Source organism: Peromyscus californicus, unplaced genomic scaffold (assembly GCF_007827085.1).
Source record: "Peromyscus californicus insignis strain IS unplaced genomic scaffold, ASM782708v3 Scaffold_17__1_contigs__length_78620276, whole genome shotgun sequence".
Lineage (NCBI taxonomy): Eukaryota > Metazoa > Chordata > Mammalia > Rodentia > Cricetidae > Peromyscus > Peromyscus californicus.
Genome location: NW_026294469.1, coordinates 32026391 through 32042496, shown reverse-complemented (window position 1 = coordinate 32042496; position 16106 = coordinate 32026391).

The window sequence follows — 16106 nt, the reverse complement described above, 5'->3', positions numbered from 1 at the left end:
TGACGTCAACATTTCAGTGGACGTCACTCCACTCTCAGCTTGCCCTGGAGTCCTGTGTTTACACCAGGCCAGGAAGGGCAGTTAGCCCCACTTTACAAATGGAAGGTTGAATTTCAGATCAGCTTGCCTTGCCTGAGCTAGGAAAATGACAGAAGAGAATTTTGAACTCCGTCCCTCTGCCCTGACGTTATGACATCCAAGTCCACGGTGCTTTTTTAAATGGATTATTTTTATTAGCATATGTTAATTATACACAATAATGGTTTCACATGACATTTCCATGCATGTATATAATTTATTTTGATCATATTCACCCTCCATTACCTTCTCTTGTCCCCTTTCCACTCCTGCTCATTTTTCTTTGTCCAACTAGTGGTCCTACTTTGGGAAGGAGTGGCCCAATTAGTTTAGTTAGAATTGCTTGTAGGATCTTATGGGAAGGGTTGTTTTTACAGAAGCATGGACCACTTACCAGTATCTGAAGAGAAAGTTTTTCCTTCCACAGCAATCATTAACTGCCTAGAAATCCTCTGGCATTGGGGGGGTGCAGTTTCATGGGGGTTAGGGGGTACAGTTCCAGGGGCCCCTCCCTGCTCTATAACAGGATGTTGGCCCAGTCTTCTGCAGGTAATTGCAGCTGCAATGAGTTTATGAGTGCGTCAGCCTTGTCAGGCCTGAAAGATATTATTCCACAGCATTCCACCCCTTCCCCTGGCTCTTATATCCTTCCCACCCCCCCACACACACAATGGTCCTTGGACCTTGAGGAGAGCGATATAGATGTCCCATTTAAGGCTAAACGTGCAACAGTCACTTATCCTCAGCACTCTGATGAGTTACGAGCCTCTGCAGTGACGGACTGAGGTATTAACTGATGGGTGTGGATATAAATATTTTGAAAACACCCTGATCATATTGTGTCCATTTAGCAGACCATCAACAGTAGCTTCTCTACTATGGCTTATGACCATCCCTGCCTCAAATCCATTCAGAAAGTCCTTGGTTATGTCTATAACAGACTTGCTTCTTGTCTTAGGGTTTCTATTGCTGTGAAGAGACACCATGACCATGGCAACTCTTATAAAGGAAAACATTTAATTTTTTCTTATAAAGGAAACATTTGTAAGAAATGTCATTTTCTTATAAAACATTGAACAGTTTGGAGATTTAGTCCATTATCATGGCAGGAAGCAAGGCAGAATGCAGGCAGACATGGTGCTAGGAAAGGAGTAAGGAGTTCTTACATCTTGACTCAGGGGCAACAGGAAGGGGGCTGTCTCACTGGGTGTGGCTTAAGCATATATGAGACCTCAAAGCCTGCCTCCAGAGTAACACACTTCCTCCAACAAGGCCATACCTATGCCAATAAAGCCACACCTCCTAATAGTACCCACTTCCTTTGGGGGACATTTTCTTTCAAACCACCACACCACAATTGCACCAATGGACATAGCTTGCTGGCAGGTTGGTAGTGTGGCATGCGGAGTCCATGGCTGAGTAAGACTGTTGATTTTTCTCCTACAACGGCTCAAAAAGTCTCTTCTAACTGGCCACCAGGAGGAAGCCCCCAGCTCAGTTCTGGCTTGATTTCTGTGTTCTACAACAGTGTGTGTGATGTCTTCAGTAACAGGATCTCACTGCTTAGTTCTGGTAGGCAGCCCGCAGCAATAACAGCTTCCTGTGTTCAGGGAGCAAAAGGAGCCACCTTGACTGATAACTCATAGAAATCCCAGGTTGTTAACAACTACTGTATGTGAATTGCTATACATCACTTGGAAGGAGGTGGTCAGGGGAGGACAATGGAAATATATCTCACAAGCTCATATGATCCTAGAATGTTGCAATCAGCTTTTCTATTTACTAAAACTTCTGTAGTCATAAAAATAATAGACTCATTATTAATTCCAACATAACACAAACTCTATTCCCCCATAACATCAGCGCCAACTGTTTGCTTCTTAAAATTGGGCACCAGTGAGCTTGAGGTCTTGTATGGGTCACCCCCTCAAGTTAAAGTAAGATTTATCATTATCTAATGGATTTGCCTGCAGTCAAAGTCCACAGCCTAGTCAGTTTCTCAAGGGTCTCCGAGACTACTATACCAGACACAGTATTTAAAGGCTATGTCAGGGTAATAATTCCACAGAATTTCATCTTCCCTAATAATGGAAGTACCTGTCCACAAAGTAGCAATATTTCAAGGGAAAAAATAGTATGCTAAATATGCATGGTTTTTAACTTACTATTGACTGCCTCTGTTCTCATGACAATACGCCTCCTTTTCTTTTTTTAAATATATTTATTTCATGTTTATAAGTGTTCTGCCTGCATGTATATCTGTGCACTATGTACATGCCTGGTGCCTATGGAAGTCAGAAAAGGGTGTTGGATCCTCTGGAATTACAGATGATTGTGGCCCACCATGTGGATGCTGGGAACCTGGATCCTCTGGAAGAACAAGTGCTCTTCTTAACCACTGAGGCATAACTCCAGTCCCACAATCTGCCTCTTTCTTCTAAGCTCCCAAACAATGTTGCCCCCTAGGTTTTAGAAAGCAGACCCTTCAGAGTCACTGTTGACCTCGGGCAGTTCTGTGGGACCCTGACAACACTCCCCACCCTTACTCATCCTCATCATCTTCATCTCTACCACACTGCTTCAGCAGGAAGAGTCAGTTCCCCAGGGAAGGGTATCGTTCAGTGAGACCAAGTACTGAGCAGTAACGCACACTTCCTGCTTCTGTTTGTATTTTGAAGAAGGTGATGCAGAAAAAAAAGAGGCATCTTTGCTTGCATCAACATAGCAAATACCCCCAAAGTCTATACCGGGAACTGCTGGCATCAGGCACACCCAGGGAAGGTACAGGGTAGGAAGGAGGCATTTGACTATTTTCCTTTATAACTCTTAAATCTGAAAGCGTGTAGATGTTTAACTCTTTCATATTTTCAAAAGAAATCAAAGACTATTGAGGCTTCACCTTTATTTCCTATTTGGTTAATTTCAGAATTTCTGTGTCCCTTAACTGAAACCCACAGCATTTAGAAATTGGGTTTTGTTTTTGTGTTTTTGGGTTTTTTTGAGGGTGGGGGGTTGTTTTTTCACAAAAACAATCAAAGGAAATCCCAAGTGTATGAATTGTCATGCCAACCTCTTAGGGGTTAGGAAAACTATTGACTATACCAACTTCTAGGAAGTTGCTGCCTTTATATACATGACCAGGTACATTATAATCACTATTACTTCAGGGTCTGAGCCTCCGAAGGCATTTAAACCAACAAGGAGATATCCTCATTTAATTCAAATTAAACTCAAATGAGGCTACTAAAGAAGTCGCTTATCAAACCTTACCATGTAGGCTGAGTCTGAATAGGAACAATCAAAGACAGCCCCTTCCCCAACAGCGCTCACTCTCCTGCTGCCGATGGAAACTCGCATTTCCTTCTAGGTGGGGGAGAAGGGAGAGGGACAGATGAGAACAAATATAATGACACCTTATGTGTGGAAAAGCCAAATGAGACCTATCACTTTGCATGCTGACAAGCAAAGAAGAAATAGTAGTAGAGGAACAGGAAGCTTGCTGTGAGATTGTGTCTCCTAGAAATATCAGGGAACCTATACCCATGAAGTCTCACCAGCACAGATGCCTAAACAAAACCTGAACAAAGACCACATCAATAGACATGCTACTGTGGAAGGGGAAAGATCCTGGGGCCTCAATCCTAGACAAAGAACTACAGGCAACTAAACAATATCAAGGATGGGAGAAATAGTCTTCCCCAGGGAAGAGCCCCCAGACCTGAAATCATGTACATGTAAGTAACACTACATGGACTGAATAGGTCGTATTTATATATCTAGGAATATACACATGTGTGTGTATTTGAGTACGTATATATCATCAATTAAAGAAAAAGAGGTCATGAATTTGAAAGAGGGAAAGATGGCATAAAGGAGAGACTAGAGGGAAGAAAGGGAAGGGGGAAGTAATGTAATTATATTTTAATCTCAAAAATAATAAAAATATTAAATAATTAGAGAAAGAGCATACCAATGTCAGAGGTATTAAAATTTTTGCATACCCCCGGGCGGTGGTGGCGCACGCCTTTAATCCCAGCACTCGGGAGGCAGAGCCAGGCGGATCTCTGTGAGTTCGAGGCCAGCCTGGACTACCAAGTGAGTTCCAGGAAAGGCGCAAAGCTACACAGAGAAACCCTGTCTCGAAAAACCAAAAAAAAAAAAAAAAAATTTGCATACCACACACACACACAGAACTAAATAAAAGATAAAAGTAAACTTAAAAAAAAGATAAAACAGCAGCAGTGAGAAGCCAGGTGCTGGCTGCGTGGTTTGAGCCTGGGTCTCAGTCAGAGCCCAGCCACACAAATCCTCCCCACTTTCCAGTTTATATTCGAAGACATTTTGCTTAATTTTGTTTGAAGTTTTCTATCACATGAATTTTTTTCCCAGTGCTCATACAGCCCCATGGCCCTGTGTACTCCCAGCAGCACACAGACACTCAGCATTCACACAAGATGCTGGGACCGCCTGGAAGTTAGAAGGGCAGTTTGAAGAACCTGGGCTTAGAAAGAAGCCATGCAGTATCACAGGTGCTGAGGGAGATAAACACAAGATAGCCGTGAGCCTACAAGGCCAAGAAAGAAAAAAAAAAAAAAAAAACACAGCAGCCATGTCAACACCATTGTCCGCATGCACCCTGCTTTCTACCTCATGCTGTTATAATCTTATCTCTTATGACATGTCCTGAAAATTGTCCCTGACAAACAGAATCGAACGCTCGGGAGAGATCATCCACTTACCCAGCAGTAAGGAGAAATGTGACACCAGGTCTACCTAGCTTCAAAGCTTTGACCCTGAGAGTTCTTCTAGATCAGAAATAGGTTCAGTGAGGGGAAGGGAGCAGCCTGCCAGGCCATAGGCTAAAGCTCTGAAGTCAAAACCAGGTTTATGTCCTAGACCCTTCCCTGTAATCCCCAGCAACTGGTGACTTTTTTTTTTTTTCAATGCACTTTTTTATGTAGCTGAGTGCTTGGCCTGCATGTTGTATATATGAACCACTTGCACGCAGAGATCGGAAGAGGGTGACGGATCCCCCGAAATTGGAGTTAGAGGCAGTTGTGAGCCACCATGTGGCTGCTGGGAATTGAACCCAGGTCCTCTGGAAGAGTAGTCAGTATTCTTAGAACCATCTCTCTACTCTCTCATGGCTTTTCTGAACGCCAGTTTTCACACCTATAAGCCACGGTTAAAGCCAATCTATGAAAACTTACCTTAGGAACAAAATGGCCAAAATAGAACAACTCTTGGAACCAGAACTGACGGGTCCCAGGAGTTGATGGAAGCTTGTTTCAGGCTCCTGCGTCAGTTTTCCTGGGAGTGCCCACTCGCTTCCGGCCCCTCAAAACCAGTTCTGCAGAATTCCTTCCACAGACACATTCATAAAAAGCCATCCCTCTTGGACCTGCAGCCGTCAGGAGCTATGGTTGCCCATCCTTCTCCCGCTCCCATTTATGAATTGACATTGTAACCAATTTGCTGCAGCCAAGCCTCAAGTCTCCAGGCTGCAATCTATTAGCAAATGCGTCCTCATTTACTGTTAAATGCACGGAATTCGTCTCTGGTGTCACTGTTTTATGGCTGCTTTCTGTCTTAGGACTTCAAGTGATGAAATTTCATGTAGTTGGGTGCTTCTGTTTTTTAATTGAAGCTATAGATTTCAAGAAACCAAAAAAAAAATGGTGTTTAATTAAAAATCACTGTGGAGTTTGAAGTTCTTTGGTAGGTTACAATGGGCAAAAAGGATTAAATAAAGATGATTCTAACCATCTCAGGACAGTGAAGGCAATGCACATCTTGCTAAATGGAGAAAAAAAAAACTAATCACAGGTCTCTTCTGAAGAGCAGGCCATGTGGTCATTCTTCCCACATCTGATAGACTTTGCAAGCAAAGTTAGGAGTCCTTTTACTTGGCAGAGGCCAGTGGCAAGAGTGGATTTGGATAGCTAACATCCATGAGGTTGAGCCCCAGCGCTGCCACATACTCATATGTGACCTGGATAAAGTTCTCTGAGTTTCGGTCTGTTCTATAGAACAGGGACAGTGGTGATCTATTAGTTACTTGGCTTATTGCTATGATAAAGTACCTCACTACTTAAGGGAGGGAGCTTTGCTTTTCTCACGGTCTCAGAGGCTACAGTCCATCGTGGTTGGGAGACTGTGGTAGAGGAAAGCAGCTCATACCATGGTAGCCAGGAAGCAGGAAAAAAAATATATAGGAAGGGGTCAGGACAAGATATAGCCCCATAAGCATGCCCCTTAATGACCTGCTCCCTCCAGCTAGACTACATGCTTAAAGCTCTCAGGAACAACCCCTAGGCAGGTATGGTGGCACATACCTGTAATTCCAACATTCAGAACATTGAGGTTGAAGGATTACCAGGAGTTTGAAGTCAGCCTGGGCTACATAGCAAAACCTGTCCTTCAAAAAAATGAAAAACACAATTGGACATAGTAGCACACATCTAAAATCCCAGCACTTGAGAGGTAGAGGCAGGTAGATCAGGAGTTCAAGGTCATCTTCAGCTACAGAGTGAGTTTTGGCCTGGGCTATGTGAGACCTGGTTTCCTATACATACAAAATATTAAGTGTCCAGAAATCCTGAAAATAATGCCACCACTTAGGGCTTCATGTGAGGGACATTTCAAAGTTAAACCATAACACACAGTATGCAGTTCTTGATATAATGGGGTGAATGGCTACAACAGAATTCAAGTAAGAGAAGAATGTACTAGAGTCTACCGAAGCATGGATGTGCACACATAGAAACCCAGCAGTAGCTGCAAGATCCTTTAGCCTGGGCAGTAAGACATCTGTCCAGATGCTGCTGTCAGCTGCACAGTGGACTCTTTCATCCTTTGTTTCTTCCCTGTCTCCCACCTGATGCTGGAAGAATCCAACATAAGATTCTAATTGGCTGACGCATCTATTGGAGACAAGGGAAAACGAAGTTGAGTGTTCCTGGTGGTAGAGTCCCCTCACACGAGGAAGTCACATGAACGTGTTCACAAGGGCAACTCTGCCCAAAGTGAATATCCATGGCAAAGTGATTCTTGTGGAGAATGAGTAAGATTAAAGCTCTTAGCAACTTATTAGAATGTAGCAGATGGCCGATAAATGGCAGCTATTATTATTGCTATAATTAGTATTATTCTAACAGCTTTCACTGTAGCCATAAGGAGTGCGATGGCAGATGATAAAAATACATTCCTCCTTCTAGGTGAATTCGTGAGGAAAGAGTGAGGGGAGACATTGGCACAATAGACAACCAACACACAGGCCCAAGCATCTGAGGAATGACACCTAGAAATATCAAGGCCAACTCAGAGACTACCTTGGAAACCAGAGTCAGTGTGGATGCTGGGGGAAGAGTATGTTCCCTGTTCTAGACAAAAATGGAAGGGAGGCACTCCCTGTCCTGCTCAGATCCGACTACACTAGAAGTTCTAGTTTAGCAACTTGCCTCCAGTTTCATGTAAAGGAAAGATAGATCTGAGGTTCTTTTGTTTTTAACATGACAAGGTCTCAGGGAGTTCCCAGGCTAGTGGAAGAAAAAGATAGCGATTATGCCAAGATGAAGAGCAACTTAAGAATGCACATAGAACTGCACATTGTGCATTAAAAATGCAGCTGAAGTCTATAAACAGTAGCCTAGCATAACCACATAGAACATGGAGTCTAGCACGGCAATTAATTCTTCATATCTGCCTGCTGTGTACGGTGGGCTTTTTTTTTTTTTTAAGGAAGAATCCTCACCATAGGTACAAATCATACAAGCAGTGGCTTAGCACTGAAATTAAAGCTGGAGAGCTGGAGAGATGGCTCAGTGGCTAAGAGCACCAGCTGCTCTTCCAGAGGACCTGGGTTTGAGTCCCAGCACCCACATGGCAACTCACAACCATTTGTAACTCCAGTTCCAGAAGACTCGATTCCCTCTTTTGGTCTCCAAGGTGACAAGCATGCATGTGGTACACAGACATATGTGCAGGCAAAACAACCATACACATGAAATAAAATAAGGAATGTTTATAATTAGGAATAGAACAGTACCTTGGGAATTGTATTCTTGGAGTCACAATACCACCACAGATATAGTTTGTGAATTAAACAAAGTGAAAGCACTTTCATCTCCACTAAACAGCCTTTAGTGTTCATCGAATGTCCTTTGGATAGGAAATAGCATCACAGGGCCTTGGGTAGTCCCTGATGCACTCACTGGACTGAGAGGAAGCTGCAGGTGACCACTGTGCTTCTACTTTACAAAACCACACCACATCTGAGGTTCTAGTTGGACCCTTCTCTTTTTTTCCTTTTTGAGTCTCTGTATACTTGATTTCTAATTAAATTTTTTTTATATAAATTCTGGTCATTAAGGGGCTGGAGAGATGACTCAGAGGTGAAGAGCACTGCTTGCTCTTCCAAAGGTCCTGAGTTCAATTCCCAGCAACCACATGGTGACTCACAACCATCTGTAATGAGATCTGGTGCCCTCTTCTGGCTTGCAGTCATACATGCTGTATACATAATAAATAAATAAATCTTTAAAAAAAATTCTGGTCATTAAAAGCTTTAGAATCATTTTCTTTTCCAAGAGAAGGTTTCTCTATGTAACCTTAGCTGTCCTGGAACTCACTCTGTGAACCAGGCTGGCCTTGAACCCACGGAGATCCGACTGCCTCTGTCTCCACCTCCTGAATACTGGAATTAAAGGCATGTGCCACCACTGCCCAGAAACTTGAATTTTTTTGTTTGTTTGTTTTTTCAAGACAGGGTTTCTCCATGTAGTTTTGGTACGTGTCCTGGAACTCGCTCTGTAGATCAGGCTGGCCTCGAACTCACAGAGATCCACCTGCTTCTGCCTCCCAAGTGCTGGGACTAAACGCATGTGCCACCACTGCCCAGCTTGAATATTTCTTAGACTAAGGTATTGTTGATAACTCCAAAGGATGTAAGGCATTAATACAAATGAGTTCAGCATGCTGCGCTTGTTTTCAGTGTGTTGGCGATGTAAACTATACTGTAGATATTGCCCCTGCTTTGAGAACCCCCGGGGCAGGCTTCCTGATCAAAGCTTTCAGATGTCTCTCTGCTAAGCAACTCCATTGACTGTGGTAACCACTAACTCACTACCATTTCCTTCTGCTGTCTATGTTTATGGCCTATGAGTTTGTGTTTGTTATTTATCTGTTGTGGTTATTATCATTGTCCCTGCCAAATGTTAATTGCCAAGCTTCTAGCAGCCTAAAGCATTTTTCAAAAGCATGACTAGATATAATTGAGGATAAAGTTTCTGCAAACTCAATTTGAAAAACCGCACATGTCAGTTTTTACAGAATGACATGCTGCCATTCTTGATTGCTATTTGGATGCAATGGAAACTATGCTCTGTTACATGTGAAAAATCTTAATAAAGTCTGTGTATCAGGGTAAAAAATTAATGAAGAAATGTACATTCTGCACCATGTGGAATTTTCCACTCACCTTAATAAATTCAAGTTGTAATCCAAGTTGGGGTAGCAATAATAGTAAATCATGGTTATTAACTAATTGAACTTCAGTTAAGATTTAATGGCGCAGGGAGTCATTCCTTCATCCAAATACTATCTATTTAGTGTCTGCTATATGTCAGGAGCTGCAATGAATTCTGGGAGTGTGATTAAGGGCAAAGGTAGCATCCAGGCATGGTGACACGTTGGGAGCACAGCACAAAGGGTCTTGCGCCCACAGATCTCCAGAGAATCCAGGAATGTTAAATATACAAGATTATTTTTCCAATGGGTAAGATGATGAAAATCCTGTTTTTCCATCCGGAAAGCTGAGAATTGAAAGTTTAACAGTCTGGTGATCTGTGTCATCTGTTGGGCCAGACCATATTAAGCTCTTATAACTAAGACCTGAGGTGGCTAATAATCTAAATGACCCTGATAACCAGAGGCTCCCCAAACTCCCACAACCAGGACTGGAGGAGGCTAATAGCCCAAATGACCTCTATGTTATCTGTATGACAGAGACCAGGCCATATCTTTCCTTAGGCCCTTAAGCCAGTACAGGTAGCTTACTCTGGAATCCATCCTTTTGGAAGAAATGACATGTATCCTGAATTGAATTTCAATGTAATTACACTTCTTTGTGCAATGGGGATTACATTACACCAGGAAACTTTCTTCCTAACTTTACCAGGCTTAAATACATTGGGAATAAACTGCCTGTTATTAGACTCCCTGAAGTATGATCCAGGTTGACCAAGTCAATCTGCACTGGGTTTTTATTCTTATCTCTTTGCGTGGTTCACTTCCCTGTATGACACCTGCGTACACCTTTAATCCCAGTACTCAGATGACAGAGGCAGGTGGAGTTCCAAGCCAGCCAGGGCTACACAGAAGAAACCCTGTCTCAAAAAAGAGCCAAGGCAGCTAGGGTCCTCAGGAATTTTCAGGCTAATAGAAGATAGATTGATGGGTGATGGTGCTCTGCATGCTGTGAATGTGTTGTTCCCATTGGTTGATAAATAAAATGCTGACTGGCCAGTAGCCAGGCAGGAAGTATAGGCAGAATAAACAGACAAGGAGAATTCTAGTAAGAGGAAGGCTGAGTCAGGAGTTGCCAGACAGACACAGAGAAAGCAAGATGTAAAGGCAGAACTGAGAAAAGGTACCAAGCCATGTGGCTAAACATAAATAGGAATTATGGGTTAGTTTAAATGTAAGAGCTAGTCAATAGTTAGCCTGGGCAAATGACAGAGCAGTTTTAATTAATATAAGCCTCTGTGTGTTTACTTGGGTCCAAGCGGCTGCAGGACTGGTGGGTGAGAGAGATTTGTCCTGACCATGCATGGGCCAGGTGGGACACAGGAAAACTTCAGCTACAATAGACAGATAGTGACTGCATACAGATGCAAGTTAGCAAACACTACCTGTGATAGCTGGAGCTCCCCAGGTGAGAGAAAGAGGCATGGCAAACACCCCAAAGTAGCTCCATCAAAAGGATGTGGGTGGAAAGGTGCTGTGGGATGTTCTGCATGCTGTGAATGTGTTGCTCTGATTGGTTGATAAAGAAAAAGCTGATTGGCCAGTAGCCAGGCAGGAGGTATAGGCAGGATAAACAGACAAGGAGAATTCTGGGAAGAGGAAGGATGTAATGGCACACAGGTAAAGCCACGGAACACATGGCAACATATAGATTAACAGAAATGGGCTGAGTTTAAATATAAGAGCTAGTCAGTGGTAGGCTTGAGCTAATGGCCAAGCCGTTTTAATTAATATAAGCTTCTGTGTGTTTACTTGGGTCTGAATGGCTGTGGGACCACAGGGTCACCAGGCGAGAACACAGAAAAACTTTCAGCTACAGAAGGGCTCTTTCCTTATCCTGTTTGCCTTCCTAGGAAATTTAAAGAACTTGCTAAAGTTTAGGTAAGAAACAAAAATCAGTCCAAGTACCTTTAGATCAGTGGTCCTCAACTAATACTGTGACCCTTTAATATAGTTCCTCACGTTGCGGTGACCTCCCCCGACCATAAAATTATTTCATTGCTACTTCATAACTAATTTTGCTACTGTTATGAATTGTAACGTAACTATCTGCTATGCAGGATATCTAGTAGGCGACCTCTAATGGGGTCATGACCCATGGGTTGAGAACCACTGCTTTAGAAGTATGCAGCTTCCTTGAAAACCTAAATGCTCACAGAATCCTGAGAGAGCTGAGTGGGATTTAAAGGCCACAATTAGGCTTCTGTGAGATGATGCATAAGTGCTTTTACCAAATATCCCCAGCTCATCTCCTTTCCAGGGACACTTCCCTTTGTGGAAAGGTGGGACACATAACAATACTGTGCACTGATTTTTTTTTTTAATTAGAGTAGATATCACATATTGCTTCCAGGCCAGAGCATCTTATCACCAGCAGCACTGTGCTCAGACAGAGCCCAGCATAAAGCCACCATCTAAAGCAGTGATTCTCAACCTATGGGTCGTGACCCCATGGGGGTCATGTATCAGCTATCCTGCATATCAGATATTTGCACTACGATTCATAACAGTAGGAAAATTAAAGTTATAAAGTTGCAACAAAACCAATTTTATGGTCAGGGGTCACCACAACAGAAGGAGGTGTATTAAAGGGTTGCAGCATTAGGAAGGTTGAGGACCACCGACCTAAGGTTTTCAGTAGCTTGTTACCATGGCCAAACCTTGTCAGTGCTGACTGAAACAGGTTCAGACTCCAGGATCATAAACTACCACAGCCCTGGAGATGCCAGACTATTGCTGTTTCCATGGCTACCACCACTGCTGAGACCACAGCTTTCTCACACCATGAAGCTAAAGAATGAACAGTGAACGTACAGCCCAGCTGCTGCAAATATTCACATGTACAGACATGACAAAACTCAGAGGCAAAAATGCCCTGTGCCTCCCTTCTGTCTTCAAAGTCTCCAGAGCTTTTGCTCGCCAGAACCTAACATAGCTTCTGGAATACCAGGGACCACGGGCATCGGGAAAGGTGCTCTAAACTGAAGGCACATGAGGGCTGAGAAGGTGACAGAAACAGATGCTGAACGTCAACACACAAGATCTAGTTCAAATTCTTTTTTTTTCTAGATTAGCATAAAAAAATAAGGAGTTGAAATGCGCTACAGGGAACTTCAAACCACAGAATCCCTGGAGGTTCTCTTACCATTCATTCAGCATCAGAATTTCGGGGGCCGGGAGTCTTCATACCCACTGAATACCAAGGCCCGGGAGTCTTCATACCCACTGAATACCAAGGCCCTCTGCCCAATGTCAAGGGTGATTTGTCCACAAAAGAAAGACTAAGTAAGAATAAGGAAAAAGTAGAGGCACCCCTACATGCAAATGACTATTTTAATGTTCTCTGTAAGTTTTGTGTTTCTTACAGAGTCTAGTCATATCAAAATTATAGATCATGAAAATTTGATTTTGTCTACAGAAAAATAAAACCCAACTCCTTCATTGTATAAGAAATGTGAAGCAATGTGAGGGTTATGAGCTTTTCTTCAGATTAATTTTTTTAAAGAAAACAGACAATTGTATGAAAGAAAGAAATATTAGAAGCTAAAGGAGGGGCTGGAGAAATGATTCAGTGGTTAAGACCATTTGCTGCCTGCCCTTCTATAGGACCCAGACAGTTGCTAGCACCCCCAGCAGGCATCTCACAACTGGCTGTAACTCCAGCTCCAGAAGATTTGGCAGGTCTGGCATCTGCTGGCACCTGCACTCATGTGTGCATATCCACACACAGGCACAAGCACACACACACACACACACACACACACACACACACACACACACACACACACACCATGCATAATTTAAAATAATAAAAAATAAACCCTTTTTAAATATTAAAAATGCCAAATGAATTAGATTTGCCCTCAGAAGATGGTCTGTTCTCCATCTCCTAACTACTTCCCACGGAGAAAAGAGCACTTAGGAGGAGGGGTGGGGGAGAGGCAGGGTCTCATGTTGAGAGCTGGTCTTAAACTTGTTATGTAGCTTGTACTTCCCAAGTGCTGGGATTACGGGCATATACCACCATATGTCTTTTCTACAGTGCTGGGAATTGAACCCAGGGTCTTGTGCATGCTGGATATGTGTCTGCCAACTGAGCTACATCTCTCACCCAGAAACAGCTCTTAACTAGCAAACTATGCACGAGTGGCCCTTGACTCCAGAGGTAGTCTACAGTACTCAACTAAAATTTGAACTAACACTTAATATTTGGGAAATTTCACATTAAAAATCCACATATTGGGTTTCCGCTGAAATTTTTGTCATTCCACACATTCGTTCCAGTCCCGGATGACAATGGTTGACTCCTCTGAGAAGCAGCTCTAGCTCTTACCTCCCGCCACACACCTGCCCAGGCCCCAGCATCCCTTCCAATGGTCGTCATCCTGTTTGCCACGATCCCTACGCATCCTCGGGGTCTTCTGAACTCTCACTGTGAGGGCTGATGACCATTTATCACCCTGATTCTCACAACTAAATTTGTTCACAACTAAAATAGGTAAAACAAAGGCCAGTGAGGGTGTGTGAGTTCTCACACCTTCCCATTTCACTCTTCTTTATTACCTGCCTGGCCCCTCGGGGTGATTTGCCACAGTGGCCTTCAAGAACCCTGCAGCATTTCTGTGAGCCCCTTGGCAGCCTGTGGCTTGAACTCCAGTTGAAGAGAGCCCCCACCTGGCCAGCCGCAAAATAGCACCCCAGAGGAGAGGGCTTGCTGTCTTTATATTTATATTCTGGCAGGCAGGACAGTTAAGAGTGCTTTTCTATTCAGGATACCACAGCGCTGTGTTTGAGGTAATTAGTTTGGCTCTAAAATTAGCAGTTACATAAAATGTTAATGAACAGCTGTTCCCAATAAACAGGATAAATTGAAATTAATAATTGCCGTATTCATTTAACAAATGAATTGCCCACTTTTTAAATACACCGACATAACACGTGTGATCGCCTGCCAGGGGGATCATCCTAAAATTTTTATTTTAGTGACAAAGAAGCAGCATGGGAGCTGAATGGGCATGTGCCCACTCCACCTGCTCTGACTCTTCTAACTATAGGAAGAAATAGCTCATTATACCCAAAACACCATAAGAAATGGAATTCGACTTTTCCCCAGGGTGGGGAGAAGCTGTATGGGGTGCTGTTTTGAAAGATATCTTGTTGGTGACCCACCCCATACTGCTCAAGGCCTCTATTGTATTTGAGATACTATTTTTTTTTTTAATGGAACTTTAAGGAACCCAACCTATGAAGTATTCCTGAGACAAGGCAGTGATGGGAAAGCTGGATGATAAGACCACAGGAAGGACATGAACCTTAGAGGGGCAGACAGCAGGGGGTGGGCTCTAAAAACACAAGAAAGGAAAAAGCAGGCTATATGAAACCACTCAGCAAAAAAAGCTAAGCCTTCACCTGCCACCACCCCAGGCCTTATTTGTACCGTGGCCAAGACAATGACTTTGCCTAATGGAGCTCACCCACTCATGTCCTTGTTCAAGACTTTCAGGCAAGTGCTGTCAAGGGACAAGAGGGTAATAGAAGAGCTGCTGATGGCTTTCCTGCACAACCAGAAACATTTGTGGGGACAACTAACAGAGGAACCATTTTAGCTGGCACCTGAATGTGATTCTAAGCCTGCTATGAGACATCCCAAGAGAACATTCTGGAAAGGGGACAAATGTAAAGATAGGTAGGTAGGAAAGAAACTGGCATATTCATGCAAGAGGTTCAACACAGAACGAGTTTAACATTATCTGGCATTTTGTTTTTAAAAGCTCACTATGCACGCCAAGCCAAACAAAAGTGGTTGGAAGACAAATTAGAAGGCTCTTACAGATGGTGGTTTCCTCATAAATGGTCTCTGCCCAGACAGGGGACCCTCCCGCCCTAGGATTTCCAATAGCATGTGGTGTTGATTGTGAAAGGCAAGGTCGTTACTGGCTAGATGTGCACTACACACTCCTCCAGCAAAGAATTGGAACTTAGCCCTTCTTCATTGGCTCCTTTGTCCCAGTCCTTATGCTCAACACATACAGAGATGGTTACCAAGATACTCTGCATATGGAAAGATCCAATAATGGTTTTTGATGAACCTAGACAATCTACAGTATTTCTGAGTAGTTAACAGGTCTGGGTCCCAACCTTACCATTTTCTACCTATACAACCTGGAAAATTTACTTCACCACTTTCATGTGTCAGTTTCCCATATCCAGTTATAGAAAGGAGAGCACCTAAGTACTTTTAAAAAAAAAAAAACTTCCAGCCGGGCGGTGGTGGTGCACGCCTTTAATCCCAGCACTCAGGAGGCAGAGCCAGGCGGATCTCTGTGAGTTCAAGGCCAGCCTGGTCTCCAAAGCGAGTTCCAGGAAAGGTACAAAGCTACACAGAGAAACTCTGTCTCGAAAAAAAAAAAAAAAAACCCACAACTTCCAATGATCTCTTACAGAGAAACAACTGAAGAAATTATAGCTCTATGATATGTATGCTAGGTAAGAATAAGTGGAAT